Source organism: Octopus sinensis, unplaced genomic scaffold (assembly GCF_006345805.1).
Source record: "Octopus sinensis unplaced genomic scaffold, ASM634580v1 Contig10141, whole genome shotgun sequence".
NCBI classification, from domain to species: Eukaryota; Metazoa; Mollusca; class Cephalopoda; order Octopoda; family Octopodidae; genus Octopus; species Octopus sinensis.
Genome location: NW_021832008.1, coordinates 16,198 through 42,500, shown reverse-complemented (window position 1 = coordinate 42,500; position 26,303 = coordinate 16,198). Strand labels below are relative to the sequence as shown.

The window sequence follows — 26,303 nt, the reverse complement described above, 5'->3', positions numbered from 1 at the left end:
ATTTTAAAACTGATATGTTTTTATTTACTTTGAAGTCTGAGTGTAATTTCAGTTTGCTTGCTCAGATTTGGGACAATATCTATATATAAAAATGACTACCAGCTGTCATTGTCTTTACAGTCTACAAACCATTGATTAAAACTCTTGTTCAACCTGAATTGAGTCTTCTGTAAAAATCTACAATTCTTCATGAATTCACTCGATATGGACACCAATAAATTTGGGCTAATACCATAAAAAAACTTGATACTAGAATTTCATGCATTTATTTTATATAAACCCTCACAGAAAAAGTGCATTGAATTAATAAATTCAATTTGACTGATTTACATCTTTGCTTTGACTTAAAATTGATAAAAATATGTTACTAAATTAAGAACTGGCATCGATATCAACAATACTTTTGGTCTAGTGCCTGGTCAGAAATCTAAATTATTAGAAAAATAACACAGCTGCAAAACCCTGTTCCCAAAATGGGCAATACGTTTTTGTTTTATAGTCGATTAATAAATTACATATAACAAAAACCAATAACTATTAAAAAAAGAGTGAAAATGTCAAAGCTAGAGTTATCTTCCTTATAATTAATTCACACTGTCAATTTGCTATCTGTATATATACAGGGTGTCCCAAATAGATGTACTCACTCTTTGGCAGACGATTACAAATGTATTGTTTTTTTTTTATTTCAGACACAACCAACCCTTCACAATGGCAAATGCACAACTAACATGTGAGGAAAAAAAAATTATATTAAAGTGCTACTGGAAGCACGAAAATGTCATGGAAGTGCAAGGACAATTTAACAGACAGTTTCAGAAGACACCACCAACACAACACACTATCGCTTGCATCAGAGATAAATTTGAAGCGTACGGAACTGTTCAGAACGTTAGTAAGCAATGCTCTGGAAGACCATGAACATCTACCAGCCCCAATAGACACAACCAATTAATGGAAACCGTGTAAGAATTAGCACTTCCTTCTCAAAGCTTGGATTCGAAATCAGACCCAAGAATCATTGGTCGTAAAATACCAATGCACAAAAAGGCGCGAAATCAGAATCTCTTTGTTCTGACAAAAAATGATGGATCGTCTCCCTTCGACCTCTGACCCGAGCAGGTCAGGCGAAGTTTAACAGGACGACCAGCGACCTACTGTACGCAATAACACTCTTGCGGTATATCTATTTTTCTGGCTATTTGAGATGTTATAAATAGAACGGAGAAATAGGTAACCAGAGAGAAGCCGAACCAACGTTTAAGAGAACGTCACGCATTTATGAGGACGACGAAAGAATATTCAGAAAGGTGACTCTGTCATGCATGATTTACACACACGCACACACACGCACCATCAAACATATTCTGCTTTAATGTGTATCCTGTATTATGCATTCCTTTAATATGTATTATTTGCAACCACTATTTAATATGCATTTTGTACAAGCGATGTGTAACATTGCTTACAAATTGATGTAGTGATAATAAATCTTTAATTTATTACAAAGCACTTATGTATTTATTAATACATCCACGCATCCACTACAACCCTTTCCCAATCCCCAAAGAAATCTGTATGACAATTGAGTTGTGAGATAGGAATCCCAAAATCAAGTGTTCATTGGATATTGAAACAAGCTCATTGGAAAAGTTATGTTCCAACATTAATTCATGATTCTGATTGGAGAGTTCAATTTTGCAAATGGTATCTGAACAAATTTGCAGAGGATGCAATGTTTCCAGAGAAAATCTTATGGAGTGATGAGGCCACCTTCAAGTAAAATGGTTCAGACAACCAACATAATTGCACATAATGGCCCTGTGAAAATCCACATTTTACTATGGAACACCATCTGAACTTACCAGGCATTACAGTGTGGTGTGGGATGTCAACATTGGGTATTGTTGGACCATTTTTTGTTTTGACCAAACTTACTGATGGAAAATGTTGGCTCACGAATTGAAGAGATGTTTAGGGACGAGGAGATTTACTTCCAGCAAGATGGAGCTCCTCCTCACTACCATCGTGATGTATGGACTTACCTCGATGCAACAAATCCAAACAAATGGATTGGGAGGAGAGGTAGCATTGAATTTCCTGCACATTCACCAGACCTTATGCCAATGGATTTTTTTTTTCTTATGGGGACATCTCAAAGATAAGGTTTACGCTGCAAAACCAGTGACAATTGATGATTTGAAAAATGAAATTCGAATACAATGTCTCGCAATTCCGAATGAAATGTTTGGCAATGTTGTCAAATCCATTGCTGGACGTTTATCAGCTTTGTTTGGAAAATGAAGGAAGGCAGACTGAACATTTGCAAACACGCAGGAATGAGAGAGAACATTAAATAATTCTAAATGACAATAAATAATCGTTTCTACAACAATTTATTTTCCTGAATTTAAAATTACTTTTTAGGATTGTATGTATATCAATAAACATCTACTTGAACACAAAATGCATGAGTACTGGGAAGTCAAAGAGTGAGTACATCTTTTTGGGACACCCTGTTTATGTAATCCTTTTTATCTGTCTGTTCCCAATGCATTCACAAACGGCTCAACCAAATCAAATCAAATTTTACATGGTAATACTATGAGATCCCAGGAGTGCCAACATGTATTTTTATTAAAACAATGTGACATTGACACATTTGGCGAAAAATGTGAGTGAAGATGTGTACGTTTTCATAGTGACGTATAAGTACGCATGTGGGTCCGCGAGCGCAAATGTGAGCGCATGTTTACGTGTTTACTATGAACTTTTAATCTTAATTTATATAAGTAGCGGAATTATAACACAGTAATTTCCCTTAATATAACGGTATTTTTCATACCATTTTTCAGATAGCCAGATAACCGAAGAGATGGTGTTGTGGATTTCCACTTCGGCATCCGAAACTCAGAGTTTTATCTTGACTATTGTATAATTGTCACATATTATTTTACAGATACATATATATATATATATATATATATATAATATATATATATATATATATATATATATACAAAATTAGAAAATGGAGAAACATACTTAAATCAATCAAACATCAACCATCAGATAATACCCATATTGGACTCCTAGTTCCATAACTAACATCAAGGAAAACATATGCACACTCACTGTATTAATGTGTATATATATATGTGTAGTATTATGAGTGTCTATGCACACATTTTTATATTTTATATTTTTATATTTATATGTAAAATTTTTTTCACACTTTTATTAAATTAAATTCTCTGAAGAGGCCGTGGGACATCCTTGTTAATGTCTCATTTATACCTGCCTTATATGGCTTATAGGTTAAATGAGGCATACTTGTCCTCACGGCCGAAACAGCTGTCAGATATGATGTAATTGTATTTTATATTTCTATTTCCTTGTCTAATTATATTTACAATATATTTTGTATAATGTCTTTGCTGTTATGTAATGGTGTAATAAGTATTGATGGGTATTATCTGATGGTTGATGTTTGATTGATTTAAGTATGTTTCCCCATTTTCTAATTTTGTATTATTAATTTACGGTAATATTTTTACCCTTGCCCACATAATACAGTAGATGAATTAATTGCATGGCAATTTTTAACATTTATGTATTAGTCTTGTTGGGTACCTCTCTAGCAGTATATTGGATATATGTTATCCCATGGTGGGTTGAATTTTCAACCCCTATCTCATTTTATAACTGATATATATTATATATATATATATATATATATATATATACATATACATATACATTATATATATATATATATATATATATATTCCTGGTAAGGCAGCTGCAGGAGAAATACCTAGCCAAGATAAGCCCCTGTACCTGGCTTTTGTTGACATGGAGAAAGCCTTCGACAGGGTCCCCCGATCCCTTATCTGGTGGGCAATGAGAAAACTAGGGATAGATGAATGGTTAGTGAGAGCTGTGCGGGCCATGTATAGGGACGCCGCTAGTAGGGTGAGGGTTGGAAATGAGTACAGTGAAGAATTCCGGGTAGAGGTAGGGGTCCACCAAGGCTCAGTACTCAGCCCCCTCCTATTTATCATAGTCCTCCAGGCAATAACGGAGGAATTCAAGACAGGATGCCCTTGGGAGCTCCTCTATGCTGATGACCTTGCTCTAATTGCTGAGTCGTTATCAGAACTGGAGGAGAAGTTTCAGGTGTGGAAACAAGGATTAGAATCGAAGGGCCTCAGAGTCAATCTAGCTAAAACCAAAGTCGTAATCAGTAGGAAGGTAGACAAATCACAAACACCTTCAGGTAGATGGCCCTGCTCGATCTGTAGAAAAGGTGTAGGTAGAAACTCTATAAGATGCACCAAGTGTAAGCTATGGACACATAAGAGATGCAGCAATGTCAAAGGAAGGCTAACTAGGAAGATGGTTTTTGTATGTGGCAGATGCTCAGGAACAATAAACACTGAAAATGCTCTGAGACCAACTTCCGTCACTTTCCAGGGAGAAAAACTAGAAATAGTTGATAGTTTCCGTTACCTAGGTGACCAAGTCAGCAGCGGGGGCGGGGTGCTGAAAGTGTAACTGCTAGAGTAAGAATAGCTTGGGCAAAGTTCAGAGAGCTCTTACCTCTGCTGGTGACAAAAGGCCTCTCGCACAGAGTGAAAGGCAGACTGTATGATGCGTGTGTACGAACAGCCATGCTACATGGCAGTGAAACATGGGCCGTGACTGCTGAGGATATGCGTAAGCTCGCTAGAAATGAAGCCAGTATGCTCCGATGGATGTGTAATGCCGGTACTCACACTCGGCAGAGTGTAAGTACCTTGAGAGAAAAGCTGGACCTAAGAAGCATCAGTTGTGGTGTGCAAGAGAGACGTTTGCACTGGTATGGTCATGTGGCGAGAATGGATGAAGATAGTTGTGTGTGAAAGTGCCACACCCTAGCGGTTGAGGGAACCTGTGGAAGAGGCAGACCCAGGAAAACCTGGGACGAGGTGGTGAAGCATGACCTTCGAACTTTAGGTCTCACTGAGGAAATGACTAGAGACCGAGACCTCTGGAAGTGTGCTGTGCGCGAGAAGACCCGGCAGGACAAGTGAGTCCATAACCCGTGGCCTTCTACATGTGATGGAGCCAGCCTACGTATGCATACCTTTCCTTCTTGGGACACAAAACTCTACTTGTGAAGACGTGTTGAGGCAAGTGAGATCAGAATCGAAATCGATCAATGGAAATTGCAGATGTGTTACCAGTGCCGGTGGCATGTAAGAGAACTTTCCGTTTCGCGACCGTTGCCAGCACCGCCCCGTTTCGTGTCCGTTGCCAGCCTCGCCTGGCCCTCGTGCCGGTGGCACATAAAAAGCACCATCCGTTCGTGGCCGTTTGCCAGCTCTGTCTGGCACCAGTGCGGGTGGCATGTAAAAAGCACCCACTACACTCACGGAGTGGTTGGCGTTAGGAAGGGCATCCAGCCGTAGAAACACTGCCAGATTTGACTGGGCCTGATGAAGCCTTCTGGCTTCACAGACCCCAGTAGAACCGTCCAACCCATGCTAGCATGGAAAACGGACGCTAAATGATGATGATGATGATGATGATATATACATATACATATATACATATATATATATATAATATATATATATATATATATATACATATACATATATACATATACATATATACATATATATATATATATATATATATATATCATCATCATCATCATCATCATTTAACGTCCGCTTTCCATGCTAGCATGGGTTGGACGGTTCAACTGGGGTCTGGGGAGCCCGAAAGCTGCACCAATCCAGTCAGATCTGGCAATGTTTCTACAGCTGGATGCCCTTCCTAACGCCAACCACTCCGAGAGTGTAGTGGGTGATTTTATGTGCCACCGACACAGGTGCCAGACGAGGCTGGCAAACGGCCACGCTCGGATGGTGTTTTTTATGTGCCACCGACACAGGTGCCAGACGAGGCTGGCAGACGGCCACGCTCTGATGGTGTTTTTATGTGCCACCGACACAGGTGCCAGATGAGGCTGGCAAACGGCCACGATCGGATGGTGTTTGTTACGTGCCCACAGCACGGAGGCCAGTCGATGCGGTACTGGCTACGGCCACATTCGGATGGTTTTCTTGTGTGCCACGTAAAGATACAAATTCTATTGATGTTCATCTATTTTGATTTGTTTTATATATATATATATATATATATATATATATATATATATACTAAGCAATAAAGGGTTTAGCAACGAATTGCCTTACCACATACCGAATTTAGAAATAGCAGTCAAAGAGTTATAGCTATTTCTTCTACTAAAAAGGGAGATCTCAGTAAAAACAGCAATATATATATATATATATATATACTAGCTTAAGGTGACCCGCTCTATGTGCGGGTAAGAGTGTGGTTGTTATTTTCTGCTGCATCCTTTCGGCACGTAAAAAGCACCATTTGAACGTGGCCGATGGCAGCGCCGCCTTGACTGGCTTCTGTGCCGGTGGCACGTAAAAAGCACCGACCGATCGTGGACGCTGCCAGTGCCCCTCTCCCCATGGCACCTGTGCCGGTGGCACGAAAAAAGCAACCACTACATTCACGGAGTGGTTGGCGTTAGGAAGGGCATCCAGCTGTAGAAACACTGCCAGATCAGACTGGAGCCTGGTGCAGCCTCCTGGCTTCCTAGACCCCGGTCAAACCGTCCAACCCATGCTAGCATGGAAAACGGACGTTAAACGATGATGATGATGATGATGATTCTCCCTCTTTGTTTCTCTCTCCCTTTCCCACCCTCTTACTCTTCCTTTAACAGATAGTTAAAGAGACTGTAGCGCTTTTAGTGATAGTGTCAACAAAGATGGTTCGCTGGTTAGCAGTTGATAGTGTAGAAGTTGCTGTCAGTAGAGAGCGAAAGAGTAAAGAATGCATGGCGCTGACTAGAAAGGAAGAAAGGATAAAGGTGGCATTGCTTTTCTTGCAGCCAAAAGCCTCTCTTCGTATGTCGAGTGAAGGACGAAGGGAAAGTGCTGCTCTTGATCATGGCTAATGCAAAAGCAGGTGCTGCTCCTGGGTCTGGCTGACGCAAAAGAGGTAGAGATAGGAAATGTTCTGTGTTATATAAACTATGGTCAGTAATGTAGGTCAAACCCTAAACAAAGGACTGACCTTTCCATGACCATGGAAGGTCCTTGGGGATCAAGTGCTTCCTCATCAATCAATCTATTTGTTTTGACAAGCAACAAGTGGGTGGATTTGGTTTCAAATCTCAGGCAGGGCCAAGTGAGGTCTCTACATATATGTATGTATATATATATATTCCTTGCTTTGGTTAGGTCTTTTCATGAAGACATGAATGGTAGGGTGAATGTTAGAGGGAAGATGTCGGAGCCCATTTCAATACAAAATGGAGTGAAACAGAGATATTCTGGCACCGACTCTAGTTTCCATATATTTCGCGATGGTGTTCTGTATTGCATTCAGAAATTGCAGATACGGTGTTTACGTCCATTATCAAACCTCTGGCAGCATATTTAATATCAGGCGCCTTGCAGCAAAAACAAAGATATTTACCTCTATCATAAGAGACCTTTTGTATGCAGATGATTGTGAGCTAGTAGCACACACAGAGATTGATATGCAACACATTTTGAATGCATTCTCTGCCTTAGGATTGACAGTCAATCTCAAGAAAACTGTTGTCATGCATCAACCTGCCCCTGGTAAGCAGTATAGTGTACCAAATATCTATGTGAATGGTAAACGACTTGATGTAGTTGATCAGTTTGTTTACCTGGGAAGCACTATTAATAGATATGGCAATGTGGATGATGAAGTTCCATATAGAATTAGGAAAGCAAGTGTTGCTTTCGAAAGGCTAGAAAAGTGTCTCTGGAGTCAGTGAGACATATGCAGAAAGACAAAGATAAAGGTGTACAAGGCATGTGTGCTCCCTTCTCTTCTCTATGCCTGTGAGACGTGGGTCACATATCAATATCACCTTAAACATCTGGAACGTCTCCATCAGATGTGCCTCAGATGGATCTATAGCATTAAGTGGAAGGACCGCATCAGTGATCTTGAAATACTCGAAGGCTCTCGGTGTGAAAGTATAGAAGCTCTTGTGTTAAAGCAAAGGCTCAGATGGAGTGGTCATCTGGTCAGAATGAAGGATTCAAGGATGCCAAAACAACTCTTTTATGGAGAGTTAGCTAAAGGAGAACGACCTCTACATAAATCAAAAAAAGAGGTATAAGGACTTGCTGAAGGCTTCCTTAAGAGATGCCAGCATCTCTCCTGACACATGGGAAGGCATAGCTATTGATCGTAGCAGGTGGAGAAGGATTGTGCATGAGGGGACAGCCACGTTTGAGAAATCTCGAGTTGCACATGAGAAAGTAAGGAGGGATGTCAGGAAGAGCATCGCTGGTACACTTCCAGAAGGGAAGGGTCTTCCTTTGATTCTGACATGCAATGTCTGTACAAGACCCTGCCTCAGTAAAGCTGGACTCATGAGTCATCTTCGTAGTCATAAAACGAGACAGATGAGTGACAACCTGGCCACTGGTGGTGTAACACACCATACTAATCATATCTGTCGGGCATGTGGAAGAGAGTGTAATTCGGCAGGAGGACTTAAACGACATGCAAAGGTACATGAAGCCCAGTTACAACTACAGCCGGCTATTACCAGTAAAGGTCTTGGTTGCCAATTTTGTACAAGACATTGTAGATCTTTAGCTGGGCTAAAAAGTCACATTCGATCACAGCACCCGTAACAGTTAAGCTTCGTGCAATGGCCATACTCGATAACGAGGGGGCAGCTATAATAATATATATATATATATATATATATATATTATATATATATATATATATTTATGAATGTATATATATGTGTGTATGTATATATGTGTATATATATATATATATAGATATATGTGTGTGTGTGTGTATATATATATATATATATATATATACTAGCTTAAAAGCTACCCAATAGGGCAGCTTTTAAGCAAGCTCCTGTGAAGAGCTCTTCATTGGGCCTTGGGCCAAACAATGACACTTCGTACATTAAGTACATATTAAATTTTATTAAACATGAACAATATTTTTCAAGTAATGAACAATTTTCATCAAAACAATGATATTATTTCTCGACTTGGAACTTATTGCAAATCTGCATGATAAACAACATTTTTTGTCTTCCCATTCAGGCGTCAGTAAAATTTTTTTTACCAACTTCTTTCTTTCTCTCTCTCTCTCTTTCCGTTGATTGCTTTCAACCATCACCATCACCAGTACCACCGCCATCGCCACCACAACTGCCACGCACACACCTTTCAGACTTCTGATGCTACCACCATCAATATCTTTGACTCCACTGCCTTCCCTGCCACCACTATCACCACTGTCATGCCTGACCACCAGAATATTGAAGCATTCAGGTGTGTCTTTCCTAGTCTAGTATTTTCTTTCATGTAATATTCTTGCAACTAGGAAGACAGTGATATTACATGAAGGAAAAAATTGGGCTAGGAAAGAAACGGATCTTTTCATTTTGAGTGGCACTTTGTAACAATTTCTAGGTAACTAAAAAGTTTTAAACTTCGTATACTGGTAGAATGTGTTTATAAAACATCATTTTTTCTTGGTTTTATTGAGAAAATTCTATATGTTGTAACATATTTTGTCTTTAATTTCGAGCATTTCGGCAATTTTAACCAATCACTTATGTCCATTTAGGTAAATAACATTCTGTGCATAATGAATATGTCCCTCGTTTAAGAAACAGATTGGGTTTATTTACATTTGTGAAGGAAAAAAAGATACCCTTCCCCAACCCTCAACCCCTAACCCTAACTCTCACACTAAATCTAAAATAGATTGAAATGCAATAGATTGATACTAGGGTTATAATTATGAGTGACAATTTCATACGACACCGCTACGGAAAATGGAATTTTTTTTCTAGCGGTGTCAAATGAAAATGTCACCCATGATTATGGCCCTAGTATCGATCTATTGCATTTCATTCTATTTTAGATTTAGGGTTAGGGGTTGGGGAAGGTTATCTTTTTTTCTTCACAAATGTAAATAAACCCAATCTGTTTCTTAAACGAGGGACATATTCATTATGCACAGAATGTTATTTACCTAAATGGATGTAAGTGATTGGTTAAAATTGCCGAAATGCTCGAAATTAAAGACGAAATATCTTACAACCTATAGAATTTTCTCAATAAAGCCAAGAGAAAATGATGATTTATAAACACATTCTACCAGTATACGAAGTTTAAAACTTTTTAGTTACCTAGAAATTATGTTACAAAGTGCCATTCAAAAGGAAAAGATTCAAAGAAACACCTGAATGCTTTGATATACCTATGGGCAGACAAGATTCTGCCGAAGTAACTGACTTAGTCAGAATATACCTACTGCACAAATTTAAGGAAGAGTTCCCAGAATTCGAAGGTGGATTACACTGGGATGATGTCCTATTGTTAGTCAAGAACACCTCAAATAGAAAATTAGAACTCTACACAAAAAACTGCGTACATTTTTTAAAAACCAAGGACTATCTATTTCCATTGAAATAGATAACTCTGTTAACTTACTTAACGTCAACCTTAATACTTCTACCTACCAGCCTTACCATAAGCCTAACACCAATATAACATACATAAATGTGTACAGCAACCATCCACACAACATTATAGAAAACGTGACCACTCCCATAGAGAGAAGAACAAATTTACTATCATCTAACGAAAAAATATTTAATAAACATAAGGATTATTATAACCTAGCACTTAAGGCAGGATATAGATATGAAATTAAGTGTAAAAAAAACGACAACACTAATCATCATCATCATCATCGTTTAACGTCCGTTTTCCATGCTAGCATGGGTTGGATGGTTTGACCGGGGTCTGGGAAGCCAGAAGGCTGCACCAGGTTCCAGTCTGATCTGGCAGTGTTTCTACAGCTGGGTGCCCTTCCTAACACCAACCACTCCGTGAGTGTAGTGGGTGCTTTTTGCGTGCCACTGGCACGGAAGCCAGCCAAGGCTGCGCTGGCATCAGCCACATTCGGATGGTGCTTTTTACATGACATTGGCACAGGTATCACAACTACTATTTCCATTTGATGTTGATGTACTTGACTCAATAGGTCTCATCAAGCACAGCATGTCACCCTATGATCCAAGGTAAGTACAGCAGGCCGTCCTGCGATCCAAGACACTTTGGATGGGCTGGGGCTTCTATGTGAAGCTGGTGCAGGAAACAGCCATGAACTCACGTTATTTGTCGGGTCTTTGCAGTCACAGCATATCTCCAGAGGTCTCGGTCTTTCGTCATTGCCTCTGTTAGACCCAACGCTCGAAGGTCATGCTTGACCACCTCATCCCATGTCTTCCTGGGTCTACATCTACCCAAGATTCCTTCAACTGTTTGGGAGTGGCACTTCTTCACACATCTCTCCTCATCCATCCATAGTACATAACCATACCAGTGCAGACGTCTCTCTTGCATGCCACATCCAATGCTTCTTATGTCCAGCATTTCTCTCAGGGCACTTACACTCTGTTGTGTACGCACACTGACATTACATATCCAGCGGATCATGCTAGCTTCATTTCTTTCAAGCGTACGCATGTCCTCCACAGTCACAGCCCATGTTTCACTACCGTGAATCATGGCAGTTTGCACACATATAAATCATATTAAACATTATTACAAAAATAATAATGTTAAACTTAGTGAACCTAATACATATAATGAAATAGTATATCCTAATAAACAAATAATGAAAATTCCCAATAATAGTCATAAACATAACATCAACAGTAAACATGACCATCATCATTATAATAACAATACAAAAAACTCAAGCATTACGTGCTTGATGAGACCAACAGGAATAAAACTCAGGAAAAGACTATAAATCTTAATAATTACCAATTTCCTAAACACACTAATGTAAACAAACCTACAAATACTGGCAACATAACTGTATAATTAAAGATAAAAATAGGAACATTAAGGCAAAAAACAGCAATAATCAAAATAAGACAATTTATGATAATAATATGTATAACCATAATACTCTAATTAATAAGGATAGGATGAACATAGTAAAAAAGAAATCTATACCATGTATGAAAAGATCTGACTCTGAATACAACCCAATTCTTTACAAAAGCAAACACCAAGAAAACCATTTGGATAACATTTGCAGAACATTTAGAATTGAATTTTATCAGATCCATCAGAATGATTATTAATAAAAACTTCAAAAACACTAAATACACAAAAATATTTAACAATAAACATATTAGATTTGGATTTTCAGCTTCTCCTAATCCTTTTAGGATAATATCTTCATTTAACAATAAAAAACTAGATCAATTCTATCAAAACAAAATTACAAAATTTGAACCTAGAACATCCAATAATATTAATAAAAAAACTGTATAATCCTACAATTACATTTTTCAGAATTCTTATGGGGCAAAGTACATTTAAAATTTTTTTAGATTACTATGTTTTATGATTTTGCAAAAATATATATATATTTCAATTTCACCCCACCCCTCACCACACATTTTTTTTAACTTGTCTAACTTGATCAACCTGTGTGTAAACGTTGATTAATTGGTGAAATTTGAATTTTTTTGGCAAAATGAAATGAAAAATTTTTTTTTAAGTAACTGGTTCAAAAAAATTATGGTGGAAAACTAGGTGGTGGGAATTCCGAAGAAGTACTGAAATAACAAGTGTGGTGAAACTGCAATAGCATTTAATTAGTTAGCTCATTGATTGTTTGATTAACCATTAAGTCAATCAATTAGATTTGTTTAAGTTCTTTTGTCATCATTTGCAACTGAGAGATCATGTCATTCATGCGGTCATGAATGGCAATGAAAGGACTTTGACAAACCTAAATGATTGTTTGATTGACCAAACGGTTAATCAAACAATCGATTAGTTAATTGGTTAAATGGTTAATCAGTCGACTAATGATAAAAGAAATTAAATAGAACCAGTGCATGTGCTTTTTTGGCATAACTACCCTCCCAAAACATATTGAAATATTTTTATTATGAATTTGAATCTAATGTTACTTTCCTGTTAAAGTATATTGCCATCAGTTGAAAAAGTTCAATATAAGATAGCCTGTTTTATGGAATGTCCAAACTTATATTACACCTTCTTGATCATTGGTTACCATGTAGTTAAAATCCTCAACAGATGCAGCACCTTGCATTCTTTCTGGTGATTTCACATTCACACTTCATAAACTGCAAAGATTAACTCATCACCCCTGAACCCAAAAATACTTCAACTTTGAGGGGTGGGGTGAAATTGAAATAATTTTTTTTTTTTTTGCAAATTCGTAAATTCCGATAGCGCAAACATTAAATTTTGAAATGCAATTTTCTTTTTTACAAATTCGGAATTTCGGTATCCGAAAATGTGGGTTCTTGTTTAAAAAATAAAATTAAAAAAATAAAAACGGAATGGAGGTGTGGTGACGGTCCGCCATATCCGCCTAACTAACTCCTTTCCTCAAGTTGCTGACCAGGTGCCAAATTAAAAATAATTAACTGAAATTGGTGAGCCAATTTATTCAGTTAGGTTTGATTCCCTGTTAAAGTGATTTAATCGCTAATGAGGAAGAAAGAGAGAATAAATAAATAAAATATGAACATTGTTCTGTCTCATTCTTGTATAGATTCTGTAAACTTTAACTCAAAAAAAAAAAAGAAAGAAAGAAAATCTCTAAATTCAAATCCACCAAAGTTAACATTGCTTTTATCTCATCGGTTCCATAAAATAATCATCCGTATGGATACACTTGATGAGAGCGAAGTTTATGGTAATAGATTTTCTAAGGGGAATAAAGAAAAAAAAAGGTTACTTGTTCTGCCATTATTATAAGGAATGCAAAATCGTAAAATATTTGTTTTGACGTCGTATCGCTCCCAGACTTTGATTCGATTTTTATCATGTAAACAAACACACCAAATCAGCTGTTGTAACTTCCCAAACGTCGTATCTTACGTCCAAACATCCAAATTTATGTGGCCGGACTAAATTTTGTAATGACAAAAGTGACAATAACAAATTATAGATTCAGTAAAACTTTCTCTCAAATTTAGCGCAAGCAATAACTTTAATTGTTCGGAAAATGCTAGAAGGTAGACAAAATAATTTTTCGTTTTATCAATTGTTCCGGTCGTGAAGAAAATAAAGAGATGCTATAAGAAACGAACACCGGGAGTAGAATTCACACCCGGGTGTTAAAATACCGACTATTTTGTACTCTCATCATTTCCTACGACTAACATAAAGTTCGCAGGTAATTAAAATCATTAGTAGTATTATTTCTATTTTATTTCAATTGATTTATTTCCTTTCAATACATACAAATATGTAACATTCGTTTGTCTACACAATTTGATTCAATAATTCATGAGCTCTGGTCGACACTTTATGCCTAAATACTTTTGTTTGTATGGAAACTAACTTAGTAACAAGATCCACAGAAAAAATATAAAGTTGGGAAATGTGTGAATGATGACTCGCCTCGTCGTTTTCAAAGTTGAAATTTAACATTTTTCTATATATTTACATATCATTAAAATATGTCAGTTGATCTTTTCGAGGAGAAATGTTTATGTTAGTTTTTCAATATCGATATCGGAGATGCGACGTAATTCCCAAGAAAAAGAGTTACCTGTAATGTCCGTGCGTGAAAAGCTTGTGATTTCGTCAGTTGTCCAAAATCGAAACCATACGATCAAAGTAAACGAAGACGCCATATCGTTTATACAATGTTCAAATCAGTCAACGACGGAACTTCCACGTGGCGTTCGACCTCCTTGAAATAACAGCCAGATTAGGAAGGATAATTGGAGATGTAGTCCTAAATGGACAGGACAGTAACAACTGTAACATTTTTTAATTATAGCGGGTTTCTGCACCTAAACATTATCTTGGTACATTAAAGGGTTTTCTCGTACGCCAAACACCATAATATGGTATACAGTATTAACATAAATTGTTATGTTTATCAATCACTTTGTAGTGTGAGGAGCACCGTAAAGGATTTACCCCCGCTAACTATATTTCAGTTCCTTTGAAATGAGAAGATTGTATAAGTTTCTTATCACCTCACCTATAAAATCTGGACGATAAGAGGAGGGGATGTCAGCAAGTCATAGCGGTAACATAAAAGAGATGCCTGTTATATTACTAACTAGTATCAGTTTTAACGATTGTAATTTCTTCGCATCTAAGCAAATCAAAAAAGAAAAGAAAAAACCCACTTATATTTTCAATAATCTGTTTTAATGAAATTGCGGCGGAGGTAGAGAATACGCACACCACCCATTTTCAGCGTAATCCTACCCCTAACCTCTAAACACCGGGTGTGCGTATTCTTTACCTTCGCCGAAGTTGTTTCACGTTGCATGTCTTTCTTTTTATTCTGTGTTTCCACAACCTGGAAAACTTCTCATACTTGTATTCATGATTATTTAAAAATGTTATTACGTTGTTATTGCATTATTTACAGCTTTAGTTAAGCTATACACAAAAAAATTGGCAAGCAATCGTTTTGAGTCTCAAAATTGTCACTTTCGTTCGTTACTTTCAAGTGAAAAATTTTTATCCAGTCAGAAAACAGGATTTGAATGCACGTTTTGTGAACTGTAAACATTCGTGTTGAGGTGGAAAAGGAGTGGCAGAAGACGCATGTGTGTGTGTATTTATGTATGTACGTGTATATCCTTTGTGAGCTGCTCTCCGGCTATCTATCTGCGGTTTTATATAGCTATGGTAAGACCTCACCTGGAATTTGCATCACCTGTCTGGAACCCCTATCTTGCCCAGGATATTAATCGTCTGGAAGCCGCTCAGCAACGTGCAACCAAAAGAATACCCTCCATCAGGCATTTGCCATATTCTGAACGCCTTACTTCTCTGGGCATAGACACATTGAAACTCCGACGTCTGGCAGCTGACTTGGCAGACACCCATAAAATTATTAACCATCTTACAAACAATAACTCTGAGCACCTTTTCAAACTCCACCCGTCTAACACCCGTGGACATATTTACAAAGTCAGAAAACAGCACAGCTCCCATGACTTTTGGAAACATTTTTTCATGCTGAGAGTTGCTGAAGTGTGGAACAAGCTGCCGGCATCAGTTGTTAGTTGTCGGAGCACTGCATCCTTCAAAACTTCCATGCTTTCTGAGATTCGCCAACACTGCACCTGATTTTCTCCCCTCCATACACACAGAAGCATGTATCTGACTCAAACATTGTTTGCTTTCCAGACATTTGTACATTACTGCATACACTTTATATGTACTTTCTGACAAGTTGTGGTGCACCTGAGCACTGTATGCAATAATTTCATTATTATATATATTATATATATCAGATCTAGTCTAAATCTGAATAATTCGATATACATTAATAACGATGGCATTCCTTCAATATAGCTCAACAAGGTCGAGACATTTCACTTCGGGTATATCTATGGGTTGTGGAGTGTAGATATAACGAAATTATGCCAGCAATGTCTCATTTTAAACTTGAACCTTCAATTTCGTATTCTTTTTCCTCAGTTGCGCATCAATATTTTCACTTGCTACCCAATTGTTACGTGAGTTCGTTTCTGTCTGTGTTTTTTGTTATTGTGTATCGACTTGAACTGTTGTCTTGTGACAAAACAGTAATTTTTGTCCTATGGGGCAGAAAATTTCAGAATTTCTGTGAAAATTTGTCTCTTGTCATTTGTGACAAGGTTTTCTTGTCTTTTGAGACAAGTGCTACATCATGGAGTATGACCTCGCCTCCAAGAATGATTTTCCCGAGATGGGAGGAAGTAAAAACAACAAAGGAAATAAAAAGGATAACCAAAGATTTTAGGCCGCCGTAGGTGGCAATGTCATTGAACTGGAAGTAGCTGTGGACAAGCTCTTCCAGTTCAGAAAATTAATCGAGAAAACTGGAGAAGAAACCAAGTTAATACCACCTCAGAAACTGTTCAAGCAATTCGCGAAAAAACAGTCGTTTACAAAGTGTTTAATATTAAGGAAAAAAGAATCACTGAAGTAAAAAATGACGTAGTTGAACGGTGTATGGCTCCGATATGGAACAAGGTGTGCTACGTTAGCCGAGGTGTAAGAAGTGCTACAATAGAAGCACATTTCGAGTTGGCTAACATAGTAAAGGAAATTTCGACTCAAACGTTGAAGAGCAAAGAAATTGTGTTACTGCCAACGTATTTGGGTCGGTGAACGGTGAAAGTGACGGTTGAGGACATACCTGTAGGTTATGAAGTCATGTGGGAAGTGACAGCAGTAATATATGACGTCGAAGGGAAAATAACAATCCTGAGCATGAGGAAAAAGGAACCGACAAACTGGAGGGGACAAATGCTGGAAATGGTAATTCAAGCTGACAACCAAACACTTGAAAAATTGCCCGATAGAGTCTTCGTAGGGGAGGGGCATACAATTCGTGTGTTGGTGGAGGGACGTAGGCCCAGGTGTTTTAAGTGCGGGCAGAAGGGTCATGTTCGCTCTACTTGCACGAAGTAAAAAACAGTTGAGGTCCCTCTCCAAAACATAGAGACAGAACATAGCACCAACAAAAGAAAATAACAAAAAAAAAGCAAAACAAAAAACAGAAGGATGAAAAGAAACAAAATGAAAAACAAACAAAAGAAAATGACCAAACTGATATAGATTATACAACAGTTACATACAAACGCAAAAAAGAAAGCACCCCAGACTCCCCTCTCCAAACAAAAAGAAAAATGACAAACACACAAGAACAACACCAAAAAATTCCCCAATCCCACCCAGCTGACACTACATTTGTAGGACAGCTTTTCAATAAACCCCACCCCCAACGCTAAAAGGTTTAAAAAAAACTGACAAGATTATCTTGTTTAATGTTAAAAATGAAAAGGTGTTAAAGCAAGCAACCGCATAAAATTTTTTAAAGTGACTGACAAAGAGTCTGACACACGTTACGCCAAAGTTGGAGAGGAAGAGTGGAAAGGAAAACTCTTCCAAGAACATGTGCAAAAAAACCTTATTAAAGATGTAACCCAGGAGGTCATAGCTGGGAAGCTGATTATCAGCCCAGCAGCTACGGGGAGTGCTGGGGAAGCAGGCAGACAAAGACTGCCATGCTCCCTCTCACAACCGTAATTAAGTTATTTTTCTTTCTTCGATGATTAAGTTAGGTTGTTTAAATGTGCGTGGAATGGGGCCGAGATGGAACAGGCTTGTTTTCTGAACGACCTCGTGACACATAGAATTGATGTGGCTATGGTAACCGAGTCCAAGATGAGTGGACCTCAAGCGCTCTTGCCTCTTCTGAATGGTTACAAGAAATTTATTTCTCCTAACCGAGGATGGGGGTGCAGCATGGCAGTCCTTATCAGGAAGGACTTGGACTTACAGATAAGTAGTGTCTTTCTGGACCCAGAAGGCAGGCTGGTTGTACTAGATGTGAGTAAACAGTCCTTCAGGTTGGTAGCTGTCTACGCTGCTATGGAGGGTAGGCAGTCCAGGTTCTACTGGAACCTGGAGCACTTTCTAGTAACGTCTAGAACGTTAATTTTGGTAGGAGACTTCAACACTATCCTAAATGCATGGGTCGATAGTGTGGGCTCAACTGATAGGGAAGGGAATCCTTGCATCAAGGGTCTACTAGAGAGCTATAATCTAGTAGACCGTTACCGACTGAATGGGCCGAGCGTTCCACAGTGGACGTGGAGTAACAACGATGGCTCACGCAAATTGTACCTAGATAGGGTATTTATTAAGGAAAGAGATAAGAATAGTGTCAGTTGTCCACAATTTTGTATTGTGCCTTACACGGATCACAAGCTTGTGACGTGTGAGGTACATGTAGATAAATGTTATAGACAGGGACCCGGGTATTGGAAAATGAACAAGTCTATTTTGACTTGTGAAGCTTTCCGTACCCGGATTAAGGAGTTAGTTCAGAGGGCATTATGTGGCACCATCATTAACAATAGATGGTGGCACACCCTCAAAAGAGTCATCTGTTTAGAGTCCATTAGATTTAGCAAGCAGCTAAGTTTAGATAGGACTAGAATAGAGGGCGATTTAGTTAAGAACTTAGACGAGGCAATGGAATCTGGCTGTGCATCTAGAGTTTTGGCAGCGAGAACGGTCTTGTACTGCTACCTCAATGCCAAACATGAAGGTTGCAGAGTCAGAGCCAAGCTACGTGCAGGGAAGCAAGAAGGTATTAATGTTGCTGGATGGGCACGTTGTGTGGAGAGTCAAAGAGTCCTCTATAACGGACGAATGGGGACGCAAGATCTATGGACAGGAGGAGATGCAGAAAGTCTTTCACCAGCATTTCGTTCGGTTGTTTGGGGAAAGTGGTTCGCTTGAGCGGGGGGAGTCTTCCTAGCCGGTGGGCCGTGACTTTCGGCACGTGAGGCTAATGCTGTTAAGGACCGATCACTCCCGCGGAGGAAAGAGAAGTGTTGGCCAAGTGCGCCGGGAAAAAGTCGCTGGGGCTAGATGGTCTGCCCTATGAGTTTTATCATATGCCGGACTTGTTCGGGGAGATACTGGTAGGTGTCTATGCAAACTGGCAACAGAATGGGAGGATTCCCAGTTCTGTGAGCCGGGGAGTTGTGACGCTGGTCCAGAAAGACTTGAGCAAGGGGGATAGAATCTGTAATTATAAGCCCATAACTCTACTTAATGTAGAGTTAAAGATTTTGGCCAAGGTGTTAGCAAAAAGGTTGACAGCTGTTGTGAAGAAACTTGTTGGGAAGGCACAGACATGTGCAATCCAAGGCAGGTCGATTCAGGATAATCTTCACCTTCTACGCTACACCTTAGATAGGGTTGGCAAATTAGCCGGCAAAGGAGGGGAATTGGTCCATTTAGACCAAAGTAAAGCATTCGATAGGGTAGACCATCAGTACCTGGGAGCAGTCCTCGAAGCGGCTGGGTTGGACCCTGGCTTTCGCGGGTGGATCTCCGCTATGTACAGCGGTATCAAACCCACAGTCCAGATAAACGGCTGCCTAACGCAACCGTTTTCGATCAAGTGTTCTGTTCATCAAGGGTGTCCCTTGTCTCCACTTCTGTGTTTTGGTTCTTGAGCCATTACTGCAGAGGCTGGAGAAGTTAGGAGGCAACCCAAATGAAATCTGATGCGGTAGGTCCGTTTCTGCTTATGCGGATGATGTCACCTTGATCGTGTCCAACGAAGCACAGCTACCTTGTGTAGAAGATGCTCTCCGAAGATATGAAGCGGTGGCAGGGGCAAAAGTTAACAAGGACAAGTCGATCAGCTTGCGCCTCAGCACCTGGAGGAGCAAGTCAATATAGTCCAGTGCCGTTGGACACTGGACAGATGGTCCTGTTAAGTTGCTTGGAGTTTGGTTTGGCCCGAACTCCCAGACAGAGAAGAATTGGAGTGAGGTAGTGGACAAGATGGAGGCCTTAGTACGGAAGTGGTCTGGAAGGCCTCTATCCTTGAAGGGCAGGGTGGAGGTGGTGCAGGTGTTTATAGCATCTGTAATCACCTACTGCCTGTCCATTGTGCCTTGCCCTGATTTGTGGCTAAACAAGTTGGAACGACTCCTCTTCTGCTTTTTGTGGAGGAGAGGAAAGCCACTTGTGAGGCGCTCCGTTTGCTGCTGCCAGGAACCATTAAAGGGCGGACTGGAAATGCCGTAGCTGATGATGCGCAGACATGCGTTGAGGCTGAGACATCTCTAGTGCCACCTGGAGGGTGATAAGGTGTGGAGTCCGCTGGCAGAGGAGTTCTTGCCGCAACTGGCCTCTTTGGAGAGATTTAAACCCGGTCTCATTAAAAGACGTAACCTGACTTTATGGCAGAAGGAGTGCTGTCAGGCACTCTGGCTGATCCACAAGACGGGCAAGGCCGGCAGCAGGAATACAACCTCAGTGTTCTATAGAGGGCTGGTAGAGGCAAAAATCGATGACGTCCTAGGAGGGGCTCTGGGGTTCGATGAGAACCAACTTGCCAACCTGTTCAAAAAAACTTTCAGGCCGGGATACTTGGATAACTTCCAAAAATCCCTGACCTGGCAGTTCTACAGGAACACTTTACCTGTTCGCAATAAGTTATCCGGGCACGGAATATCAGTGCCACCGACGTGTCCAAGATGTGGGTTGGACAATGAAACTGTCCAGCACGCTTTTGTACAATGTCGGGCGCTATCCAGCTTGATAAGTTACATAGAACACGTGCTGTCGCATCTGGGACGAGTACAGCTGTTGACTGGATCTATAATAAAGATGATATTGCCAACTGGACTCCGAAAGGAAGGTAAGGCTTGTTTTTACTGTATGGTTGCAGTACTGAAAAAGTGTGTTTGGAGGACTAGAATGGAAGGTTCTCTGGCCCCAGTTTGCTGTCTTACCATCTGAAGAGCAAGATGGGGTTGGAGAATAGGACCCTGCCACCGAGAGAATACGAGAAACGATGGAAGGATGTGATGAGAAAGGTGGGTGTTAGTAACCCAGCTTAATCATTGACGAAAGGAAAAGATCGTTGCTGGGCCTTATAGGCTGCCGGGTTCGATCTTTTTGAACTTTTATTCGTTTTCTTTCTTTGTTTTTTTTTTTAAAGTTCTAGGTAAAGGAAAAATTAAACGTTATATAAAATATTTTTAAGTAAATTTTTAACATAATGCTCATTCAAACTCATTTAACATTTTTGTATTTGTTTGTCTTGTAATGTCCCTTTCTATGTACGATCATTTTGATCATAATAAAGATTTCATTTTAAACTTGAAGAAAAAAAGCCTTGCATATTTTTTCTTACCCATTTTATGTGCGTATGTAAAATCCGCAAATTTCCAAGCAGAAAACAGAAGCGAAATGTCATTTGCTTCCACGGAAATACCCGAAGTGAAATGCTTTGATTTTGTCGAGTTATATCGAAAGAATGCCATAAAGATAAGTTTAACACATTAAATTAATGCGTAACATTTTCATTAACACCACACACTCACACACGCATGGTAACCAATACTGTCACATTTTAAACTTGAGAAAAGCCTTGCATATTTATAATACATGGCTTTTCTTAAGTTTAAAATGCGACACTGTTTTTGTTATGTGTGAGTGAATAGAAATACATAAAATAGAACCCGCTCGCATACCCACACACGTATACCCATTAGTAGTGGCGGACTGGGTCTAAAGATATTGGTTGCCAGGAGACTAAGGGGGTCCATCTGCAACTTACAATGCCATTGTTTTTTTGTTTTTTTTTGTTAAAAGTATTCTTTTCAACAGTCTACAAACACAGCCAGGCTGAAATAATTAATGCATTCTTCCAGGGGTGAATTAAAAAATTCTCAAACATGAGGGGATGGGCCCCTTAATGGCACAGGGGCCCACTTGCTATTGGGCAACCTGGCCAGTCCGCCACTGCCCATTAGCTTCCACTTCCACTTCAACATGTCAAAAGTAAATAAATAAACTTTTCACAAAAACAAACAAATGAAAATGACAATTCTGAGACTCAAAATGATTGACTGCCAAAAAATTTCACAGAGATCCAGATTGTGTTAATGAAAGATTTATTCATTTAAATACACGAGGGTGACAGCTGCTACTCAACCCCCACTAGAATAGAAAGCCTGCTTAACCAGAAATTGACTTTGCCATAGACCAGTTCCCTAGCTAGCCCGCAGTGAAGTTCATGTCTATAGTTTGTTTGTCAGAAATCCTTGGGCAGTGCCCTACATATAGCTCCCCAATAGAACTGTTGACTGTCATTGGAACCAAGAAGACGTTTTAATATTCTTGCACATGCGTGTGGTTACTTGGCTCTTTGGTAACTGTTCCTTTGCCAAGGGTCAGTGTAATTTGCCTGAAGTGGCCCTTCTTTGGTGGTTGAGTTACTTGGACGGGGCCCTTAATATTGAGATAGGCTGGTTTCAACCTATTGATGGAAACTGTCTTGTCATCAGCCATTTAGGACTTGGAATGATTTGTCTCCTGGACATACAACTTCATATAGGGTGATTGGAGGAGTTTTCGTCTTGTGTCACATTGAACAAACATGAAGTTAGCCATGCAGAGGTAATTTGGTATGGATGATCTGGGTGCACCATGTGTTGACATGGGGATAGGGTGCAACTGGCTCACACTGTCTCTCAGTTGTGCGAGGTACCTTTTGACATTTGGGTCTGACTTTGCATTCGGAAGGAACTCTCCTGGCACTGTAAGAGGGGCACCATACACTACTTCTGCAGAAGATGTGTTGAGATTTTCCTTTGGGGTGGTGAAGATTCCCAACATCACTCATGGAAGTCGATCAATCCAGTTGGGCCTGTTAAGTCTAGTTGTCAGGGATTCTTTAATGCGGCAGTGAAATCTCTCCACCAACATGTTGGCCTGTGGATGGTAGGCCGTTGTGTGCTTCATTGTGATTCCAAAAAGGTCACATGTCATTTCACAGCTTTGAGGTGAATTATAAACCCTGATTGGGTGAGATGCCATCTGGACACCGAAATGGGCAAATCAGTTTGTGATGAAAGCTCGGCTGACTTCTTGTGTTTCTGCATTGCTCAGGCCAACAAGTGTAGTGGTCTACCAAAGTCAGTAGGTACGAGCAACCCTGTGAAGGTGGTAGAGGGTTAACAAGGTCAATGTTGACGTAGCTGAAATGGGCCTGTGGTGGTTCATAGTTGCTGAGGGGTGCTTTGGTGTGCTGATGGACCTTGGCTTGTTGACAGGGGATGCAGGTCTTGGACCACTCCCCAATTTGCTTGGCCATACTTGCTCAATTTGCTTATAGCAAAAGTGAGTGGTTTGTGGTCTGTGAACACTGTAAACATGCAGCCTTCAAGAAAATAGCGAAAGTGAACACCTAGATGGACAGCCAGCAGTTCCTTGTCAAAAGCACTGTATATCTGTTCAGGAGGTTGTAGTTGTCGGTTGAAGAAGGCAAGTGGTTGCCACTGGCCATTGATGCATTGTTCCAAAATGCTCCCCATCAACTGTGAGTGCAGTGGAAGCTGATATTTGAGGATGGATCAGCATGGTTGTTTTGACCAGAACTTGTTTTGTAGATTTGAAGGCTGAGGTTATTGCACTGTCCCACTCCACCTGTCTTCTTGAATCATCATTTGACAGTGCCTTGTATAGGGGTCTCATCAGTCTTACTGCAGAAGGAATGAAGTGATGGTAAAAGTTGACCATGCCCAGAAACTGGTGTAGAGCCTTGCTTGTGTTGGGGTGTGGAAAGGTTAAGATAGCATTCACTTTTTCTGGCAGGAGTAATTCAATGATCCAAGAAATCGATTTCTATAACACCAAAGACACATTTGGCAGGGTTGATTACTAAACCATACTGTTCTGGTCTATCAAAAAGAATCACTAAATGCTTCTTGTATAGCTCCACATTTTGACTTGCGATAAGGATATCATCTAAGTATGCAAAGACAAAATCAAGACCCCTGTCCATCAAGTGTTGGAAAGATTATGCTGCGTTTTTCAGGCCAAAGAGTGTACATAGGAATTCACACGGCCTGAAAGAATAGCAGCAGGAAGAAAATATGTCTAATTGCTTTGGTTGCACCATCCAAAAGCTATAGATTTAATTCTCCCGCAGTGCAACACCATGACATGCGTCATCCAGTGGCCAATGGATGAGACAACTGGTTTCAAAGGAGGTACATGGCTTCCTCTGTAAAATTTGAAGTCAGAACTAATGAACAGTCGATGGAAAGTTAAAGGGAATACAAATGTACAGAGATTGCAAAGAGGCAACAGTGGGAGAAATGTGTACAATATGAGAAAAAATCTGCATGTACAAAGAACAAAAGTAAATGCAACAGGCAAACAAAAGGAAAAAACAGTGTGTGTGGTGCTTCTGGACATACAACTGTATGGATGTATGTGATGCAAGACAAACAGTGTGCATGTGTGTAGTGTGGACATATATATAAATGTCTCTGGGGTTTTTTCTCTTTTTGTTTGTTTTTGAAATTGTTAACTGTGGGGTGGATGACACATTGTCTAGTCTGAAGAGAAAGAACAGTCATTAAGTTGTGGTCTTTGCTATGTGAAGGATATATGTGTGCCAAGAGAGATCTTCAGTGAAAGTGAAGTGTTGCAGTTAAAAGTGGCCACAAGAATTCTAGTTCTACTGCCCATGTTTCTTGCTATGGCTGTATGTGAAAGTGGACTTCGTTGGTAAACCCCCATGAGAAGATGTATTTGGGCTCTCTATACATGAAGTCATGATTTGGCTTAAAGTTCAGGATAGATTAGAAGAAAGCCACAGGTTTATTTAATAAATTTATTTACATAGAGCTGTAGAGTGACAGCATAAAATGTCTCGAAACCAAGTTTTGTCACTGTTTTTCAATCTCAGATCAATGATGCAGTTCCAAGCAGTTCTCTTGTCTCACAGCTTCAGGTCCATCAATGCTGTGTGAGAGTAATTTGATTGACAAAAACTCTGCAGATCATCATTTAACATCTACTTTTTTTAAGTATGCATGGGGCAGATGGAATTTGTTGAGGCAGATTTCCTATGACAGAATGCCCTTCCTATCATCAACCCTTACCTGCTTTTCCAAGCAAAGTAATATTTACCATGGCCACATATATTTTTCATGGAAAACTAGAAATGCATAACATATTTGATTACAACCATCATGTGATATTAAGGAAAGGATACACACACACATGCATAGTGCACACTGCTACATGTGCATTCCATGTTCATTCGTCCCTTCTTAACTCCCTCACTATAGAACGGCATTCCAACTTGACTCCTAACTCCTTGCCCTTTTCCCTCCAACCACTTTTTCACTCTCCTATACTATTCTTCCAAATGTTTCTTCTGATGAAGGACAAGCATCCAATGCATCAAGATATTTTTCCTTTCTTTTAAGCATTTACTCTGATACAATAGCTGTTAAAATTTGTCCCTCTTTTCTCTTGTTTTCTTTCCTTTTGTGCTCCTCTCTCTTCTCTCTTCTCTCTACCTCCTCTCTCTCTCTCTCCTCTCTCTCTCTCTCTCTCTCTCTCTCTCTCTGATCGGTCTGTGTTGTCTTTGCTCTGCAGAGTGATGATGTTGTTTTTGTGCTTGAAAAGTTGAAAGAATTTGCGTGTTTGGTCGAAAATTCTTCTGTTTGTCGTCTCTCCAGCTTCTTTTCTGCTGTAGCAGCAGAGTTCTACTGTAGCAGCAGAGTTCTGCTGTTGCAGCAGAGTTCTGCTGTTCTTTCCCCCTTGTTTCAAGGG

At 39.6% G+C, this 26,303-nt stretch overlaps 2 long non-coding RNA genes across 2 annotated transcripts in view; one reads left to right on the top strand and one right to left on the bottom strand.

The window, feature by feature from the left end:
• LOC118761176 overlaps positions 1-957 on the top strand; it is an 11,082-nt gene extending 10,125 nt beyond the window's left edge. The window contains exon 3 of the long non-coding RNA XR_004997193.1: positions 693-957. This is a non-coding gene — a long non-coding RNA (uncharacterized LOC118761176). The remainder of the gene's footprint in view (positions 1-692) is intronic.
• Positions 958-5,116: 4,159 nt separating this feature from the next.
• Positions 5,117-23,540, bottom strand: LOC118761177. Its single transcript, XR_004997194.1, has 3 exons — positions 23,198-23,540; positions 10,628-10,631; positions 5,117-5,128 (listed from the first exon to the last, which is right to left on the bottom strand). It is a non-coding gene; the product is annotated as an uncharacterized LOC118761177 (long non-coding RNA).
• Positions 23,541-26,303: the final 2,763 nt, after the last annotated feature.